Below are 18,559 nucleotides of genomic sequence, written 5' to 3'. Positions count from 1 at the left end.
CTTCTTCTTATTATTTCTCTATTGCCATAGTCATTAAAATAATTTTCCTCCTCTCTCTGAATTCTTCTGATTTCCCCATGCTTTTGTGGTTTATCTGAACCTGTGGTGGGATAAAAGTAATCTGGAGGTAATTGAATTTACACCATTTATAGACAAATAGTAAGAATTCTTAAATGGGGAGCTGGCTAGAGAGTCTGGCTTTTCTTTTTTTTTCTCCTGTGAAATGCTGTCCTTTGCCTGGTTGCCTGCTTGCCTTTTTTTATGACAGTTCAGCTCAAAAAAGACCATGTAACAAACAAACCTCTCGACCGTAGTGACAAGAAAACAGCCTAAAATCAATGCCCACATGGGCAGTCTGGCTGTCCCAGGGGCAACAGGACACAGTCCACTGGCTTTTGTGCTAAAGTTGTTTTATTGAAGGCTGTGACCTGACATTCCTTAAGATTTTACTGAACCCATCTGAAAGGGGGAGGACACAGACAAGGTGTATAGGTGCTGTGGGTAGTTTAAATGTAATTTGTTTCACACACAAGCCAACAAGACAAGCTGTTGTAATTTAAACATTTTGTTTGAACATAAACAATGGTGATACTTAATTAAGCATAGATATTTATTTTTAAATATTTGTTTAACCACACCAAACCACCAAGCAAACACAATCTACCCCACTTGGCAAGACCAGCGTACAAAATCTGAAGGCAAGCTTAATTCATTTTTGCCAAAGAGCACCATGATTTAGAGGTTGCTTCCATTGCCCTTCAGTTGTGGGTGAGGATTTTGACACATTTCAGTGCCTGCTGGATGCTTTCTGACAGGTGGGAGAGAAGCATTTATCAAAATTAGTGTGGGCAGCAGCGGAGGGGAGGATTCTGCCCCTCTGCTCAGGTGAGACCTCACCTCCCTCCAGCTCTGGGGTCCCAGCAGAGAAAGAACACGGACCTGTTGGAATATCCAGAGGAGGCACCAGGATGATCGGGGGATGGAACACTTCTGCTGTCATAAAAGGCTGAGAGTTGGGATTGTTCAGCCTGGAAAAGAGAAGGCTTTGGGGTGAAGAGAATGCATTGTGGCCTTTCAGTACATGAAGGGAACTTACAGGAAGAATTTACTTGCAACAGCACGTAGTTACAGGACCCAGAATTGCTTACCACTAGGGAGCAGGGTTAGATTAGATATTAGGAACGAATTTCTCCCTGTGAGAGTGGTGAGGCCCTGCCAGAGGTTCCCCAGAGAAACTGTGGCTGCCCCATCCCTGGAAGTGTCCAAGGAAAAGGCTGGACGGAGCTTGAAGGAACCTGCTCTAGTGGAAGCTGTCCCTGCCCACGGCAGGAGGTGGGATGAGATGGTCTTTAAGCCCGCTTCCAACCCAAACTATTCTATAATTGTGTCCCAGAGGGGCCGCACAAGCCAGCAAGCCGGGCCGGGCCGGCCGCGGAGCCGCACGCCCCCCGCACTCCCCGGGCAGCCCGCAGCGGCCGCGGGCTGTCGGCGAGCCTGTCGCAGCCGAGAGCGGCTACCCCGCCGTCCCTCCGCCGTCCCTCCTTCCCTCCCGCCCTCACGCCGTGTCAGCCGTGCGCGCGCACCCGCCCGCCCTCTCGCCGCCGGAATGTGGGCGACGCTGTCCCGGCCCTGAGGCGGCTGCGCGGCCCCGCCGGGCTGGAAGCAGCGGCAGCGCGGGGAGGACGGCCCGGCTGCACCGGTGAGAGATCGCGACGCTGTCCCGGGCCTGCCCCGCCGGGCCGAGCGGGGCGGAGCGGGTGTCATGAGGGGCGCGGGCGGGGAGGTCGCCGCTCCCTCAGGAGAACGGGCGCGGGAGGAGAGGGAGCCGCCGGCCCAGCCGGTGTCACGGGGGATAGACAGATAGATCGTGCCCGCTGACCTGAGGTGGCTCCTCGCTGGCTGCGGGCCGATGGTTCCGCCGGTTCGTGTTATTTGGTGTTTGTGCGTGTGGAGTTCCCTGGGCAGTGGCGCTCCGGGAGGAGAGGAGCTGGAGCACAGGGCAGGATTTAAAAAATAAAGTTGTTTTCGTGGTCAGGAATGCGAGAGCGCTGTGGAAGCGCTCATCTCCCTGCCTCCTCCGCGGGAAAAGTGAAGTCACTTCCCAAGAGCCCGGACTAGTAAACTACTGTCCTAAATTTGTGCGTCTGCATGCGTCAGTTTCATTCCGTTTTATTCAATTTTATTCAATTTCATCTACGTTATGTTTTGTTTTGGGCTGGTTGTCTGTTTCTTTCTTTTCTTTTTTCCCCCTGGTTGTTTGTTTTCTTTCTGGTGGTTTGTTTTTTTAAGCCCTTTTCCACAATCTCCCGACCCATAAGCTGGTACAAAATTCTTGTCTTTAGATAAAAGTACTTGAAAACCTGCTATCACCACCTGAAGCAGGGACGGCAGTGAAGGAAATGGACTTGCTGACTCTCCTCCTGGATAAGTTCCTGCAGTGTCTTGTGTACTTTGCTCCTGCTGTCACACTCAAAGCTGTGTTGCCACGAGTACTTGGTTTGATAGTGCTGTGAATAAGGACTGTCCTACCACGTTTCACTGCTGTATTCATCCATCGTGTGGCTAAGAGGGGGAAAAAAGATTCAAAATGTCAGTTCTTCTTTAAAACAGAGAAAAAAATCGAGTGACAATTAAGAAATAACTTGCTTAGGTAAGCATTGCTTCTCTCTCTCACTGTCATGCTCTAGTCTCATCATCACGTTGTTTTTCAGCTAAAACCTTCAGAGGGGCAGGTGTGCTTTCAGTTTCCAGAGAGATGTCTCGTTGATGGTACAGGCAGCATTTTGTTACTCCTTTAAGTGCAGAAAAGGTGCTGTGGCTTTATTTAACCAAATCTCTATGATAGAGGCCAAATCCTGACTGCCTATCAGACTAGCCTGCCTCCAGATTGTATGAAGGTTTACTGGGCCTATAAGGTTGGTTCTGCAAATTATGCCTCTGCCTAGGTTTTAAGTAGGATTGTAGCTTATTCTGTTTATGTGAGTTAGATGGTAATAATTATATGATTAATAACTTACTTTGTAGTTTAAACTTGAAAAGACTATAAATACAGTAAGCACAAATTGACTCCAGTGTTGTAGGAATGCTGTGAGTGTCTGGAGGGGAACCAGCACCAGATAATGAACCCCAAAACTCAGTGACAGAGCCTTCCACTACTTCCTTCTGTTTTAGGCAGAGGTGGAAAATCATACTGGGTTAGTTTTGTTTTATTTATTTGATTTTTAATATAACTGCTTTTTTCTGAAAGGACTCAGGGGCTATGAACAGTTTGGCTGTACATATGAGAACTGTAAAAATTGCTCTACAGTGTTTTAAAATGGTTTCATTGAAATGTATTGATTTGTTAAAAATATAATTCAGTTCTTTAAAAAGTGATTCACAGATGAAGTTATGTGCTGTTAGTAAGGGGATTGCAAAAAGATCAAGTTTATAATGTGGCTCTCTTGTGTACCTGGTGTACTCCCTGGCATATCAAGACAGTTTGCGTTGTGGCTGCTCCTTCTCTCATCAAAGGGACTTCCACAGTCAGGAAGTGAGTAAAAAGAACTAATCTGGTTAAAAGATGTACTTCTATTTCTTCTTTTTTTTTGTTCCCTGAGGTACTCTGATTACAACAACTTCCTGACCCAGCTCACTTGCCCGGCCATGTGGATGTGGGCTTAGTCCAGAGGAAGAAGTTATGTTGGTAGGGGAGAGAGTGGAGAGTGTTGTGATGTCCTTAGCTGGGACCTGGCTTTGTGGTCACTGAGTTAATGGCAGAAGCCAGTGCTGCTGGAAGAACATACATTGTGGTGAAGGTAGCAATGATAGTAAGGGTGGTGTCTCTTTTTTTTCTGCCAGTACTGTCTTATATTGATTATGAAGCCATGGTGTAATTTTTATTGGCTTTTGACAACATTAAATGGACTCAAAAGCCATCTATGTATCTGTGTTCTTCTCTAGGCCCACAGAAATTGCTGTGGTTTTCTTCTTCTCTCTCCTTTGTTCATCTGTTCTGCTCTCTGAACTTTTTGGTGAGTTCTTAGTTTCAGGGAGTGATCTCGGCATTGTTAGGGGTTTTTGTAAATTTATTCTGCTCTAATTTAAAAATAATTAGTTGTATATTGTCATTACCTCTGCTATAATAGGAAGGCTATTTCAAACTTGACTGACCTTAGTAATTACACACTTTCTGATTTCTAGTTTAGATTAATTTGTCATGGGATTATACTCATTTTATGCACCCCATGGACTGATAGGTTTTATTGGCACTCTTCATCTTGGTATTAAAAAAAAAAAAAGGCACTTTTAACAAAAAGGATGCAAAAATGTGTGGAAATAGACCATGGAAGGTTTGTTTGCTCTTTGGGCCACCAGCTACACTAATCATTCCTGTAATAATTCTCAGCTTCTCCCCATGAATTTTAATCTTGACCTATTAAGTGAAAATTAAAATGCACATTTCAGGCATTAACATTGAGCTTCCTGAATGTGTCCTTTTAGTGAAGGTTAAGTTGTTTTCAAGTATATTTTGATGTGTTTTGTGAAATTCATACCTTTGGCAGTTTGTTCCAGTTTCAGTCTTACTCTGTTATTCTGGTACAGCTGTTGAAGGATCCATTATTGTAACCTGGTTTGGTGAAGGCATTCTTTGTTTTCTGATGGAGTCCTAGTCCTTAAAAATGACTGACATGTTTTAAAATCATTTATTTCACCTTTTTTCTGTATTCTTAACTTTAAAGAGAAACAAAACCAATGTGTAGATTATTGGAAAACCTCTGTGGCTGTTAAGGTGTTTATTTAAATTTGCTGTCAGGAGTGTTCCCAGAGGGGACTTTGTGATGCTGACAAACTAGTTTGTTGGGTGTGACTGTTTGTAAACAGAACATAAATACATAAATGGGGCACCAAAATCTGCTTAGTAAAATAGATTGCTCTGAAAGGTGAGTAAGGCCCTTGTGGTAAACATCTGTTAGATTGTGTCTTTCATGGAATATTTCTTATTCTTTGGAAAGAGTAGCAGAAGTGTCTTTCTAATGTTTTTAAGTGGTCAGAGGGTAAAAAGTAACTTTTACCACTTTGAGATGGGTCACAGCCATCTGCTTTCCTACTCTTGTCTCCCTGTATCATGAGCCAGAATACTGAAGAAAGTGTGGGTTTTTTTAGATCAAGTTAGCTTAAAAGTGCAGAATTTTTCTGATGCTGAAAACGTATTCCCTTCTTGTGGGGGAAGCACAGCAGTACAAAGGGAAGAAGTTCTAAGGGCAAGAAGATAAGAGATATGTACATTTCTGTGTACAACACTGGATGTAGGCTGACTGTATGTACAGGAGAACTGGAGTTTTAAACACATGATTGAAAGTAATAAACCGGATGCAAAACCTGCTGAAGGAAAGTTTCTAATATAGAATGATTGGCAGGTCAAATAGTAAATTCCTAAAACAGTCATTTAGGTTGGAAGGGGCTTCTGGAGGTCATCTAATCCAACTCCCTGCATATATTAAAGTAGGAATAATTTAGATAAGATTGTTCCAGCCTTTAACACCTTTCTGGGCAATCTGTTTCCACATTTGACTGCAATCAATGATTTTTTCTTTCCGCCCTCCCTCCGTTTAAGGTAGTTGAAATTCACTTTCCAACTTGTGTCTGTTGCCTCTTAATGTGTCAGTGTCCATTATCCAGAAGAGTCCAGTTCTCTCTTCTGCAGCCTTTTATTAGAGAGCTGACAGTCAGTAAGGATTCTTTAGAGCTCTTTTCTTGAGCAGATTGTGCAAACTCAGTTCCATCAGCCTCTCATTGTACACCATGTGCTCCTGCCATCTGGCCAGCTTGGCCACTGGACGTGCTCCAGAGTGTCTGTGTGAGTCCTGCACCGGGGAGCTGCACTGCAGCCATGGGCTCACAGGTGCTCAACAGAGGGGACTGACCCTTCCCTGGACCTGCTGCCTGGACTCCTGCATCCAGCCCATGCTGTGCTCAGCTGCCTTTGCTGTGAGCATGTACTGGTGACTTGTTTTCACAGTTCTGTCTGCTGGGATCTCCACATACTTTTCTGAAAATCTGAGTCTTTATCTAGTTTGTGTTCAGCCTGTCTTGTCACAGGAGGTTGTTCTGCCACTAATACAGGACCCACACATGCCTTCACTGAGCTTCACAAAGTCTTACTGGTGCCTTTCTCCAGCCTGGCCAGGTCTGAGTGGAGCTGACCACTCCTCCCACTTTGGTGTCATTGGAAACTTCCTGAGGATGCAGCCTGTCCCATCATCTAGATGATTCCTCAAGACGTTGGGTGGTACTGCTGGTTTCATCCAGGTGATCCCTAGGAGATGCCACTGCAACTGCTTGCGTGGAGCTTGGTACAGCTGTGGCTGTTCTTTCAGCTCAGCAGTCCTGGCAAATTCCCAAACACCTCACTGCTCCCTTACCCCTGTCTCACCAGTTTGGCTGTAGGGATGCTGTGGGAGACTGTTGTTACTGGCCTTCTGTGTCCTGTGCTCTTCCATCCTCTGCTAAGCCAGACATCTCATTGCAGTAAGCTCTTGTGTTCTTCAGGCATCATCAGTCCTTGCTAAATCCATGGTGGCTATTCCCTGTCATCTTCCTGTGCTCCTTGAGCAGAGGGATGCCTTCCAGGAGGATTTGCTCTATAATCCTCTCATGGACGTAGGTTAGGCTAGCTGATCTGTGGTTGCCTGAATCCTCCTCCTTGCTCTTGAAATTGGTTGTGATATTTGCCTTTTTTCTGGTCAGAAGGAGCCTCTCACAGTCTCATGGCCTTTAAAAAGTGGTAGAGTGTGATAGCTCAGCTACACTGGCCAGCTCCCTCAGGCTTCTTAGATATAGCCCATCTGGTTACATAGATTGTATGTTTCCCATTTTCTGAAGTGCTTCCAAACTTCATCCTTCTCTTTTGGAGGGGACTTCTCACTCCAGCAGACTGCTACTGGGCTCAGGGGTCTGGAAGGCTTCTGAGTGGACCTTGCCAGTGAAAACTGGGGCAAAAAAGCTGCGTGTATGTCATCCTTTTCCATGTACTTTGGTAACAGGTGACTTGTTCCACTGAGCACAGAGAGCACTTCTTCCTTACTTTTCCTTCTGCTACCTATGTTGATTTTTCCTAATGCCATTCTAAACCTTATGTCTTTGGGCTGCTCTTGGGTAACTTCTCCAGCATCTGCCTGCTGGGTGCTTGTGAAGCAGAGATCAAAACTTTTCTATCTGTGAATAGGTAAAACTTTGAAATTAGTTGAAGTGTTGGTTAATGAATGATTCTAACCTCAGCTTGTTGTGGTTGAATGGAAGATTTCAGTTCCCCCTAAACAAGCAGCAAGCAGTATCACACTCTTGGATAAGGGGATAGGCCCTGTCTGAGATGCAGAGTGCAATTTGTACCAAGGAGACAAAGCAGTGAGTAAAATGATCCACAGCTCTTTTTTTTTTTTAATTAATTTTCTTCCCTCATCACTAAAACAACTAACTCCATGTAGAAATGTATGTCTTCAGTGTATGCCTTTCCCCTTTCATTGAAAAGGAGATGTCAATATTTAACAGCAAGATGGGTGGATAAATATTTGATGCCATCTGTACATAAATGCTTCCAGTTGGAATTAATTTAATAATTTTCTGTTGATGCATAAAACCATTTGAGAAATTATTGGGATAAACTAAAATTTTGGAAATTGAAGCATTTTTTATTCAAGATAAATAAGGGGATGAGTTCTTGAGTTACAATTTGTGTAGACAGTCTGAAATGAAGTTCTTTGTTAGTTTAAACCCTCTGCATGTGCTTGATGTATCCTACAGTTTCCTGACTGGTGTAAGTGTGATTTGTACTGGTGTTCTGGTGATTCAGTGGTATGAAGGTAAAGCCTTGGGTATGTCACTTACTGGTGTGGCTGATCTGTCCAAATAGGGCTTTGGTATGGATAATATGGGGAATATTTTTCCTCTGTGTAGACTAGAAATACCCTTTTTAGCATGGTTGGGAGTTCTGAGGTGTTTTCTGCTACAGTAGAAAGATTCTGGAGTTACACTTTGATGCAAAACAGTGCACATTAACTGTGGTAATTAATGGTAAAATTGTAATCTGCACATTTGCCTTCATGTGTGATCTTTCATTTTACATTAGGCTACTGGCAAACTTTTAAATAGTAAAGCTCATTACTAATGATGGTGGACAGCTTCCTGTCTTAGTTGCTCAAATTCTTGCTATCTCCCATATGATCTCTAACTAGAGAAGAAAAGGTAAAAGGGCAGAGAAAAGGAAAGAGAAAGGTGTTTTTAGCAGCAGTAAACTGTCACAACAGGATTTCAGTCAATGAGTGAATCTAAGAGTGGATCTTGAAGGCCATTTGCTAAATGGCTTAATAAGGTTTCCATGTCACTCGTGGGCTTAGAAGTTAAATAAGTTGGTTTCTGTCATACAGTGTATCAGTGACACAGGTGAGGAATGAAATCAGTGTGAATGTGACTGACAACAAAGTCCTTTCTCAGCATGTGCTATGAAACTTGTGCACTATTAATTCTTTTAATGAAAGGAGTCACTTTTGAGTAACCAGTCATGACCAATCCGTGGTCTTCTCTTGCAAGTAAATAAATAAACATGACTCTCAGAATGTCTCTTACATTTTGTGTGTGTGTGTGTATTTATTTATACTTTCATCACCAAAACCTCTGTATGTTGTGTTGCAAGGTGTGATGGTACAAGTTTCCAGAAGACACTTACTTAGTCATTATGGGATATTCTTGAGGTTACACTTCTTGTCAGTGGTAGGTGATGCTTAAACCTCTGACTTTCAGGGTGTTGGGCTAAGTTAGGTAGCTGTGCTTTCAGTTCAGGTATTGCTGACCTTTCTGATTAGGTCATATCTATTGTATGTACCTTAAGTCACACAGCCAAATTTTTTGGGGGTAGAAAGCAAATTGCAGATGCTGATCTGTTGGAGTTGTCCATGCATATGACTTAATTCTTTGTTTTGGAAGGAAAAAGAATGGGAGTTGAGGCTTTGTCCAACAATCTTACTCAAAGGATTGACTTTTAGTGTAAATTAATTGTATAGTTAGTTTTGATAATCTTTGCTACTGTTTAGGGAAATTGATCCTGTTCTGGTAAATTGGTTTTTGTTTTAACCAGAAATGAATTTCCTCTTCTGTTCCCTACAATGTTTATTTGAGAAGTAGTTATATTTGAATGCTTTGCTTTTCTGCTGAGTACAATTACTCAGGAGGTGTTAGAGCTTGACAGTGGTGTAAGAGTGGCACGTTTCCAGGTGGGTTTGAATGTTTTGGTTACAAATTCTGTAGCAATCTGCCTTCTCTGAAGTTCCTTCAGTGGAAACCAGTTTAAAGAAGATAAATTTAAATATTTTGACTTGATCATTGCACTTTGCAGAGATCTGGTGTCGTGTTATCCTGTATTTCAGCAAAGTAAGACAGTTTGTACTTCGGTCATTTTAATCTTTTAATCTTACTTTCAGTAAGACAGTTTGTAGTACAGTAATTTGTACTTCTGTTGCCTATGCAAAATATTACTGTTTTTTCCTGAAATTTCACAAAATTATTTTGCTGAGATCCACAGATCTATTGCAGTACACAAATTTGTAAAAATACAAATACCTATTTATACTTTCAACAAATACATTACAATTTTAAAAGTAAGTATATGTTATTTTTCTCTTTGTTTTCCAATTCTTTATTCTTGTCCCAAGATTTTAATTAAGGGCAAAGGCTTTGCTGTGTGTTTTCAGTGCTCAGGCCTCTGCAGGCAAATCAGTGTGAAAATAAAATGCAAATATTCCTAGTCCAGTGCTTTGTCTCTTCCTGTGTGTATTTAGATCCAAAATACAAGGTCCAGAATTTTAATTTAGAACTTGGTGGAGAAATTTGGAGCTGACTAAAATTTGAAAATAATTAGAAAATAATTATTTTTTTCTTTGTATTTAAATAAGATATTGGTGTTTTCCCCTTTATTAAGAGTTTGAATACTGCAAGCTGGTATTTTTTCCCTTAGAAGCTTGGAGGTTTTTTAATTGGCTGTTACTGAGAAACAAATACTAGATTATATGATTTAGACTGACTAACCTGAAATGCATGTGGCAGGAAATGGATTTTTTTTTTTTCATTCTGTAAACCCTTCATTTTACTTTGTTCCACTGGTGTATACTTTCATAATTTCCTGTTATTTTGAAGAGAACTCTTAAATAACTGGTTGGTGGCAGTGCTGCATGGCTGCCCCTGGTGCTGGCTGCTGAGTTTGGTCTGTGTTCTGTGCATTGTTGTGCTCACTTTGGTGCTTGGTAGTGAAGTGTGATCTTGGCAGAGAAGGCAGGAAGATTTGCAGCTTTTTTTAAGGCCATTTTCCACCTCCTGCACCTTCCAGATACTACTGAAATCTGGGTAGCCTTTCAGTACTTCTGCTTGAACTTAAGTGTTTGTGAGCACAGGAGTGCAAAACAGCAGTGGTGTCAAATGAGAAGTTTTTGTGTGTGCCAGCAGTTGTTTCTGGAGTAAAACTTAAGCTGGAACTTGGATCAGGCAGTCTGGTGACATTGGTCCCTTCTGTTTCTGTAGACAGTTTGTGTTTGCTCACAGAGGTACACTCATACCATAAGAGGTGTTTTTAACCCTGCCGTACCTGATGTTAATTGTTAAAAATTACTGTTGGCAGTCTAAACTCGCAAGAAGTCAGGAACTGATAACTGGAATTATTCTTGGACATAGCTGTTAAACAATTCTGAGGAAACAAGTAAGGAATGGAAGTCAGCAAATGATTTTTACATTGTTTTGAAGGTTAAATCTTAGTGTTTACTGCTATTAGATGTGGGTAAAAACTGTGAGGGGAGAGAGGAAATGAGTTGATCAAAATGTCCAAGAAAATACTTTGTCAAGTTTTGAAACAGTAATGTGAAGTTGGAAGTTCTCCATAGTTTTTTTGAGTTAAAATTTGCTTTTGACCCTTATAGCTTCTTCCCCTTTCTGATTCTTCTTTTCTTTCATCATATATAGACATCAGTAAGTCAGACTGAACATAAAGGGGTCAGACTGAAATGTGGTTTAGAATCGAGCTTTTGACAGTAGCCAGAGAAATAAAAGAGTGTAATAAGACCAATTTAAGTGATCCTTGTTCCAGCAGTCTCTCCCAGTTTCTCTCTCTGGCCTTTGTGACTCTGTTTTTTGTTATTTCTGGCAGTAGTTGAGCTCAGGGGTCTCACTGGGGAGTATGGAAAGAGCAGGTGAGTTATTGTGCACATTGCCCAGGAAATTCATGTGAGGTGCCGCAGTCAATTCTGCATTTGCACAGTGCAGTTGTGCAGTTAGTTATCGTTGGTAATTTGCACAGAGATGACTCTCACTCAGATGAGGGGTGGGATGCTGGTGCTCTTCTAGGTCACTCTTCCTATTCAGGTTAGTATAGGGACACAGTTTGGGGTAATTGGGAGTGGGGCTGGCCCAGCCTCATCTCCAGTTGGCTGCAGCTGTGAGCAGCAGGTGAGCAGCACTGACAGCAATGAGCCATGGAGTGCCCAGGGGCACTGAGCAGCCACCAAAGGGAGCAGAGGGCACACAGGGGCAGGGCACCAACAGGAGGGGGTAAAAGGTTGGGCTAAAGAACAAGAAAGGCACATGCTTGCAGCCCTCTGAAGTGGTGTGGAGGTGCTCTGTGTGGGCTGAAGCTTTCTGGTATTGTATGGTGGTACTCTGTGTGTCCTGGCTGTCCTGACTGCAACATGTGCTGTGACAGGTTTGGATTCCTTGCTTTGAACATGCTTTGCTTGTTCCATGGGTTTGTTCCTGGCAGGGCAGCACTGCCCTCTCTGGCTCTGAGGCTGGTTGAGACACTGCCTTTGGTAGTTGCAGTCTCTTATGTGTGTGTTTGACCTTTCAGTAGCAGCTTGTCCTTAACTTAACACTCTTAACTTAAAGGAGAGAGGGGCGGGATGCTGAAAGTAAGGTTGTGGAAAGGAAAGGTTTAGAGCATGGCCTTTTTGTTTGACCATTTCACCTTTCTGTGATTATTTTTTACTTTTAGATTAGCTGCCTTTGACTTTGTTTCCTTAAGTAAAAGTATTTTGTGGGAGTATTCAGTATGTAAACATTGATAGTAAGTTTTCATGTCTACATTTAATAAACATCGTGCATCATTTATGTTGAAACTGATGGTATGGTGTGGTAATATTTGGGAAGCTCTCTGAAACATTGAGACACTCTGATTAAGAAAAAAGAGCATAGTAAACAAAGATTTTTGGCTTCTTGTGTCTTCTTTCATGCAATCAAGTGAATTTATCAATTCACTTGTGATGAAACACTTAAAATCCAAACTGCTCTGGATAGCCAGCCTCATCAGATAGGTACTGGGTTTGTTCGTGTTTCTTGGCTAATGTAAGATAAGAAAATGGCATCAAGAAAACTAATTACTTTTGCTGTGTTTTTGCAAGACTTTTTGCCATTTTTTTATTCCCAGAATGCACATTGCTAACCTCAAGGTAATAATTGTCATAACTTCCAATTCTGCCTTGGAGGAACAAGGATTTTACTAACCCTGGAGGCAGTCAGTGCAGGGCAGGGAAGGGAGTCAGGATTTCTGGTGGGTTTCAGTGTCGTGGTGACACAGGATAAGGCACTCTTTTGGCACAAAAGAGGGCTGGCACCTGGGATCTCTGCTGCCTGGTCTCATACTGCTCTTCCATATGGGATCTTTTGCTCTACATCATGTGATTACTTCTGGACACAGAATGTGAGGAAAATTCCTGGTTGAAAAATTAAATTTATATAATGGGCAGAGGTTGTTCTACTGGTTGCATTAGACCCACAATGTTATTTTTACAGTTAGGGAATAAACCATTGAATAATCTCCTTAAAACAAGGATTGCATCATGCTTATGCTTTCATCTGAATATAGGTCATTATATTTTTGAGTGGTGATAACAGTTTGGTAACTTGGCTGGTGATTGGTTTCACTTTGAATGCTGCCTGTCAGCATCATATAGCAATGACAAAAAAAGCAATTTGCATTTGCTATCTCCAGCTTTGGAAAATATAAAGCAGCAAGTAAGAGTATGCAACTTTTCAAAGTTAAAAAACAATTACTGGCTGCAGAAATTCAAGTGTTATTTTTCAGTTGGTGTCAGGGAAACAGTGTGAAAGTGTACTAGAGTTGCTTTATCCTTGAGGCAGAATGAGCTACTGCTTAAATGAGTAAACCTGTTTGCCAGAACTTGATGTATAAAGTGTGGTTTGTTGGCTTATTTTTGTTTTAAACACATAAAGACTGGTAACATGCCTATAGAGTAGCAGAACACTTACCTGTTATACTCTTTGGAAGGGAATAAATAGAGAAGAGAGGCGTTTCTCCTGAGTGGATGAGAATAAAATATATTTCCTTAGGTTGGTTTAGCACTAATTGGGTAAGCTCACATCCACTATACTTTGAAACATGAATCAGTCTGTGGCAGGAAGAGGCAAGTGCGTGCTCTGTTCTCCTGCTGATGTCTCTCTTCTGTGTGTGGACAAATCTTAGGCCTGCAAATTTATTTAAATAATTGCTCAAAAGAATCCCACCAACCTTGTTTTTAAGTTTGTTTTGTTTGAGGTGTAGCTTGTCATCCATGACTCCTGCTTGCTCAAATTGTACAAGTAAACAGAAGGAAGCTCCCAGTTTGCTGGGTGTCTGCCTTTGTAGCCAGCAGCTTTCCTGACATGCTTCCACTTACCTGGCATTTCATCCAGTGTTCATGGTGCTTCTGCCACCCCATTTGTACATTTCAGGCCTTGAGATCAGTTTTTACAGTTTGCCTTGCTTGAGTAATGCTCCAGCTCAGAACCAACCATATGCCCACCATTCCTATGGGAATGGATCTTTACCTCTGTGGTTTTAATTTTAAGCTTAATAAAAGCAGTATTTTTTTCCCTCAAGCAGCTCCACACTGTGACTGTGTAATATTTAAGTGGTTCAGTGGGTTGTGTGTGACACAGAGATTCAAGTCGGGAAAGCTGGTTCTCTCCTTTGCACTAAATATCTCAGTATTCACACTGAGGTGTTTTTGACAAGTGCTGCTTATCATTTATTTGAGGAGATGCAGATGTAGTATGTTTTTGAAGGAGAACAGACATTTTCTTGTTTGTGTAGCTCTCTTTTGAGTCTGTTTTCCTTAAATTGCTCTTCTTTGGCTATGAGATTGATTTTGGCTGTTGAAGTGTAAGAGGATCTGGAAAAACCTCTGTATCTAGGCACCCAGTACAACAATTCCAAACAGTTTGCCATCATGAACAGACTAATTATTTGCTGTTGGCTACATAGTGGGGGTTTGCTTTCTCAGAGGAGACAGTGTTGCCAAAATAAGCCAGTGGTTACTTTCTAGTTGTGGGGTTTTTTGCTTTATTTTTGTGGCTTTGTTTTGAGTTTTTTTTTTTTTTTATTTGACAAGATTTTTGTTCTCAACAGTGCTTTTCTGGAAATAAGAATTTATTTACATATATGTTTAAAATACAGTGATACTGCTCTGTTGCTCATTAAGTTGATTTTATTCCTGGGAAATCATATCAGTAAGCCAAATAAACGGTTGTTTGTTTTTCCCATTATGTTCTTTACATAGTTTTTCACTGCCAGAGATAAGACTGGGAAACAATTTGTGGATAATACAACAGTTTGTAGTGTGAGCTCAGAGACAGTTTCTCATAAAAAAAAGGTTATGCAGAGAGAAGTTGAGATTAAAGCTTAAATTGTAGTGCTGTTGTGGTCAGTGAGATTTAAGCAAATGATTTTATGACATCTAGAATTTTCTTCTGCAAATGTCACTCAGAGTAGAGGGTTTTGGAGCAGCTGGTGAGTTGTAGTGCCTCAATGTAGAGAATCATGGAATTTTATCGGATTGTTTAGTCTTTCAGGGAAGAAGCATAGAAAGGTGAAGCTTTGTGTGTTTGCAGCACTTGTGGCTTTCTGGGGAAGGTGTCCCCATTAAAGGTAGGGAGCTCATGGGGTGGAAGCCAGGCTAATGCAGAGTTTAGATACATTTCTGTTCTGTGTTTGTGTGGGAGGCACTGTCCATGTCCTGTTCCCTAAGGGGTGAGAGAGTCACCACACCACTTCAGTTGTCTGGAAATGTGAGTCATGGAGTGATTGCAAGGCTCCTCAGTTTAATGCTCATTTTGCTGTCCTGCACAGTATCCTGTAGCTCAAAAAAGGGAATAAACCATGTCTTTTGGTGTGTATTTCTACTTCAGACTTCAGTTAGCAGAAGATAAATTTCTGCATAGTTCTGTTGGACCTTCCTGTTCATAAAGGTCCCAGAGATTCTCTTGGGGAACCATAGTTCTGAAAATAGGTATAACTTATTTCCCAGTTTTTGGGGTTTTTTTTTGCAGTTTGAGATTGTCAGGCAAACTGTGTGGCCTTGAAGCCTGCCTTTAATACAAGCCTGTCTGTAATACAGGATAATTTTGTTTCTCTGCTAAGTAAAAAGTATTAATTAGCCTGCTCTTGATTGTCTTAATTCAAGCAGGTAAGAAACTTCCTTCCAAAACATGTTTCTTGTTGCTTGCTGAAAATAGGTCAACCTTTATCTCCCTTAATTGCTGTCTTTTCCCAGCTCCACATTTTCCGATTTTTTGGGTGCTTCTAATACTCAAGCAAATTTTTTAATGTAAAAATTATGTTTACTTTTGGAGACCAGTTTGCAGAGGAAGTTTTTCAATCTGTCAGGTCTGCAAAGCAGTTTCCTTCTGCAAAGTCAGTGGCTTTCCAGAAGCTTAGATTCTTTCTCCTGTGATGATGAGTGTGTTGCAGCAGTGCCTTGGCCTGTGGTGCTCTGCAATCCCATGGATTCATGGTCCATCACTGCCTAGGTGTTTGTGTTCTGCATGTGATATGTTTTTGCAGGTCTGGGTTCAGTGTGAGTACATGGAAGAGTTATGGGGGGAAGGAATCAGGAGTGTTTCTGTCCAAAGGCAGCTGTAGTGAACTTGGGGTGCCTCTCTGGAATGAAGTGGGGAAGCTGCTGGGTTTGAACATTCCACAGCTTAGTAATGAACATATGTGAAAGTAAGTTCTGGACCCAAACCAGTCCAAGTAGTATGGCTTAGTTACCTTTTATCCAGGGCTGTGTATAAGGAAACCACTGGGAGCTGATGCCCATCACAGAGGTTGGCTTGACCCAAGATACATCATGAAGCTCACAGAGAAAAGCAACATTTTTCTGCAGACCTTGTGTTGTCCTTATGGCTTAAAATGTGTTTTGGAGCAAGAGCCACACATTATACCACACCTCCACACATACTCTCTCTTGAAACTATGTCTGAATAATTTCACTGTATTTCAAAAGTTCTTTGGTCTTAAAATCTGTTTGTCAGAAAACCTTATCTGAAACTCTTATTTTTAAAAAATGTAATTCTTTTATCATAGTAGGTTTTCTTTCGCTGAGTTTAAAAAAAATTCCTCCTGTATATTTGTTCCTGATTTTTGTGTGTGTGTGATTTTATTCACCAAAGGATGGGGGAAGGTACCTTCTCTATAGAAAGAAGCATGACTGTTCAAGGTACCTCTTTTGTAGCAATGACTTCCTCACAGTAGCAGTACACACTTCCCAGTGTTCCCTGCTGTGAGGAGAACTTTGACAGCTGAATTTGTTGCCATCTTTTGGAAGATGCTGTCGGAGGAGCTACTCTGACTCCTGGCTCTGAGGATTTGGGAAGGCACCATCTGACCTGAGGTTGCAATCCTTGGATCACCAATGGCAGAGCAGAGATTGTATTTTTCATTTGGAACTGAACTCCACCAGTAGTTTAAACTAAACTCCACCAGCAGCTCAAGCTAAGGAGCTGGCTTGGAGCTGAGGCAGCTGAAGTGCTTTGGATTTGCTCTTTCCTGTCCCTTACTGTCAGCTCCTCACTGCTGGTTGCTGCCCTCCTAGAAACTTTAAGCTGGTAAAGCAAATGGTAAACCTAATTCCTCAGCATTCTGAGCCAGCATTCAGCTGTTGAGGTCATCAGGGAGTAAACCTGATGTGATTATGGACTGAACAACTTCTATATGTTCTGACTAATGTGGTCAGAAATAACTTCTTACATTCTTTAAACTTTTCCTCAAAAAGGACAATTAAAAAAAGTGAGATGCTTGAGTTTAGTAATAGGAGTCTGTTCCTAGATTTTGTTCATGTCTAGTATGTCAGCTGTCCTTTTTTTCTTTACATGTGTAGGAAAAGGGAGGTTTGAAGTGAATAATTTGGTGGTGAGTAAAAAAGAGGGCTAGAGCCAATGGCACAAGGGAAGTGAGAGTGGCCATCACCTGACTGCTGATGACTGGAAAGTCCAGAGTGCATGTATCTCTCTTCTTGTTACTAAAGAAAAAAAAAAACTTCAGATGTTTTTCTCTACCTCAAAAATATTAATGCATTATACTTTAAGAAAGATTTTTATTCTTTTTACTGCTTTTCTTCAGAAGCACTTGGCTGAAATATTACATCATATGTCTTTAAGGAAAAAATACAAAATTTTTCTCTTTATGTAGCTTACTACTTAAGGTGACGTAAATCAGTAGTCTTCATGAGAATCACAGCTTTACTCTCGAGTAAGGTTCATGTTAGAGTTGAAATTGTTTAGTTTGAAGGAGTGACTTGACAATGATAGTTTGTCTCTGGCATTAAAACCTATTTTTGGTCAAAGACTGATCATAAAATACAGTGTATAAAGCTTTTCCCAAGTGCCTGATCTGCTCGTGTTTGTGTTTTACTGCCAAACTGAAGCTAAAGTGGCTTTGTTTGTACTGCAGTGGAGTGGGGAGCACTGACAGTAGGTTGGAATGTAGGACTGGAATGAGGGGTTCTGGGGTGCTGATTGATCCAGTGAATGTAGTTGTGTATAGAAAAAGATGTGTGTCTGCACGGGCTGTGGTGGTTTAAGCTGCTTGTAAAGGCAGGCTTGGAATACACTCTTAAACACATTAAAGGCCTTGTAACTCAATTTCACAGCATGCCACGCACTTTCTTGCAGTTGCTTTTATCTGACCTGAATAAGGAGCTCCTCCCTGTTATATAATGTTTATAAAATGTACTTTCAGATTAATATTTAGGAAGTAGAAATTCTCTTAATCTCCATTTACCCATATGGGGCAAGATAAGTATTTAGTGTGTCAGTATGCTTTTGTATTTGCATGATCGTACTTTTCTTTGGCTTTACAAATGGTACATTTTTTCTCCTTTTATTATTGGAGTACTGCTACAGAAAACACTTCATAGTTCACATGGTGCCTGTTGGTTCTTACTTGATTGCAGAAAGAAGAACTGGTGATAATCTGATGTTAGCAATCTGCATTTGACTCATAATAAATAAAGTAGAACCATCCAAAGAAACCATTGGAGTTTCTGTGTTACTTTGCCATAAGTAAGCTCAAAAATTAAATAGAAAATTAAAACACAAAAAAGCCTGTCAAAATAGGGTATCTTGTGATCCCTCCTTTGTGCAGATGGGCTGGAAGCAGTATTGAGGCTTTATTTTTGTCCTCATCAGGTGCAGCAATAAGAAGTGGGAGCAGGAGGGGTCTCTGATAGCCTGGACCTTTGCTCCTAATGTGGCTGACAGTCACCTCTTT

At 41.4% G+C, this 18,559-nt stretch overlaps 1 protein-coding gene across 4 annotated transcripts in view; it reads left to right on the top strand.

Moving 5' to 3' along the window:
- The first annotated feature begins 1,606 nt into the window (after positions 1–1,606).
- The window catches only part of RABGAP1L (RAB GTPase activating protein 1 like), a 229,924-nt gene continuing 212,971 nt past the window's right edge, over positions 1,607–18,559 (top strand). Inside the window, exon 1 of one of the 4 annotated variants that reach the window (XM_059478392.1) lies at positions 1,607–1,699. The gene's annotated coding sequence lies outside the window, so the exon portion shown is untranslated. Of the gene's footprint in view, positions 1,700–2,404; positions 2,651–11,615; positions 11,720–18,559 lie in introns of those variants that run through there. The other 3 variants (XR_009418983.1, XM_059478391.1, XM_059478393.1) reach the window with 3 other exon arrangements.

This window comes from Ammospiza nelsoni, chromosome 9 (genome assembly GCF_027579445.1).
Source record: "Ammospiza nelsoni isolate bAmmNel1 chromosome 9, bAmmNel1.pri, whole genome shotgun sequence".
NCBI lineage: Eukaryota > Metazoa > Chordata > Aves > Passeriformes > Passerellidae > Ammospiza > Ammospiza nelsoni.
This window is presented reverse-complemented; position numbering and strand designations above follow the sequence as displayed.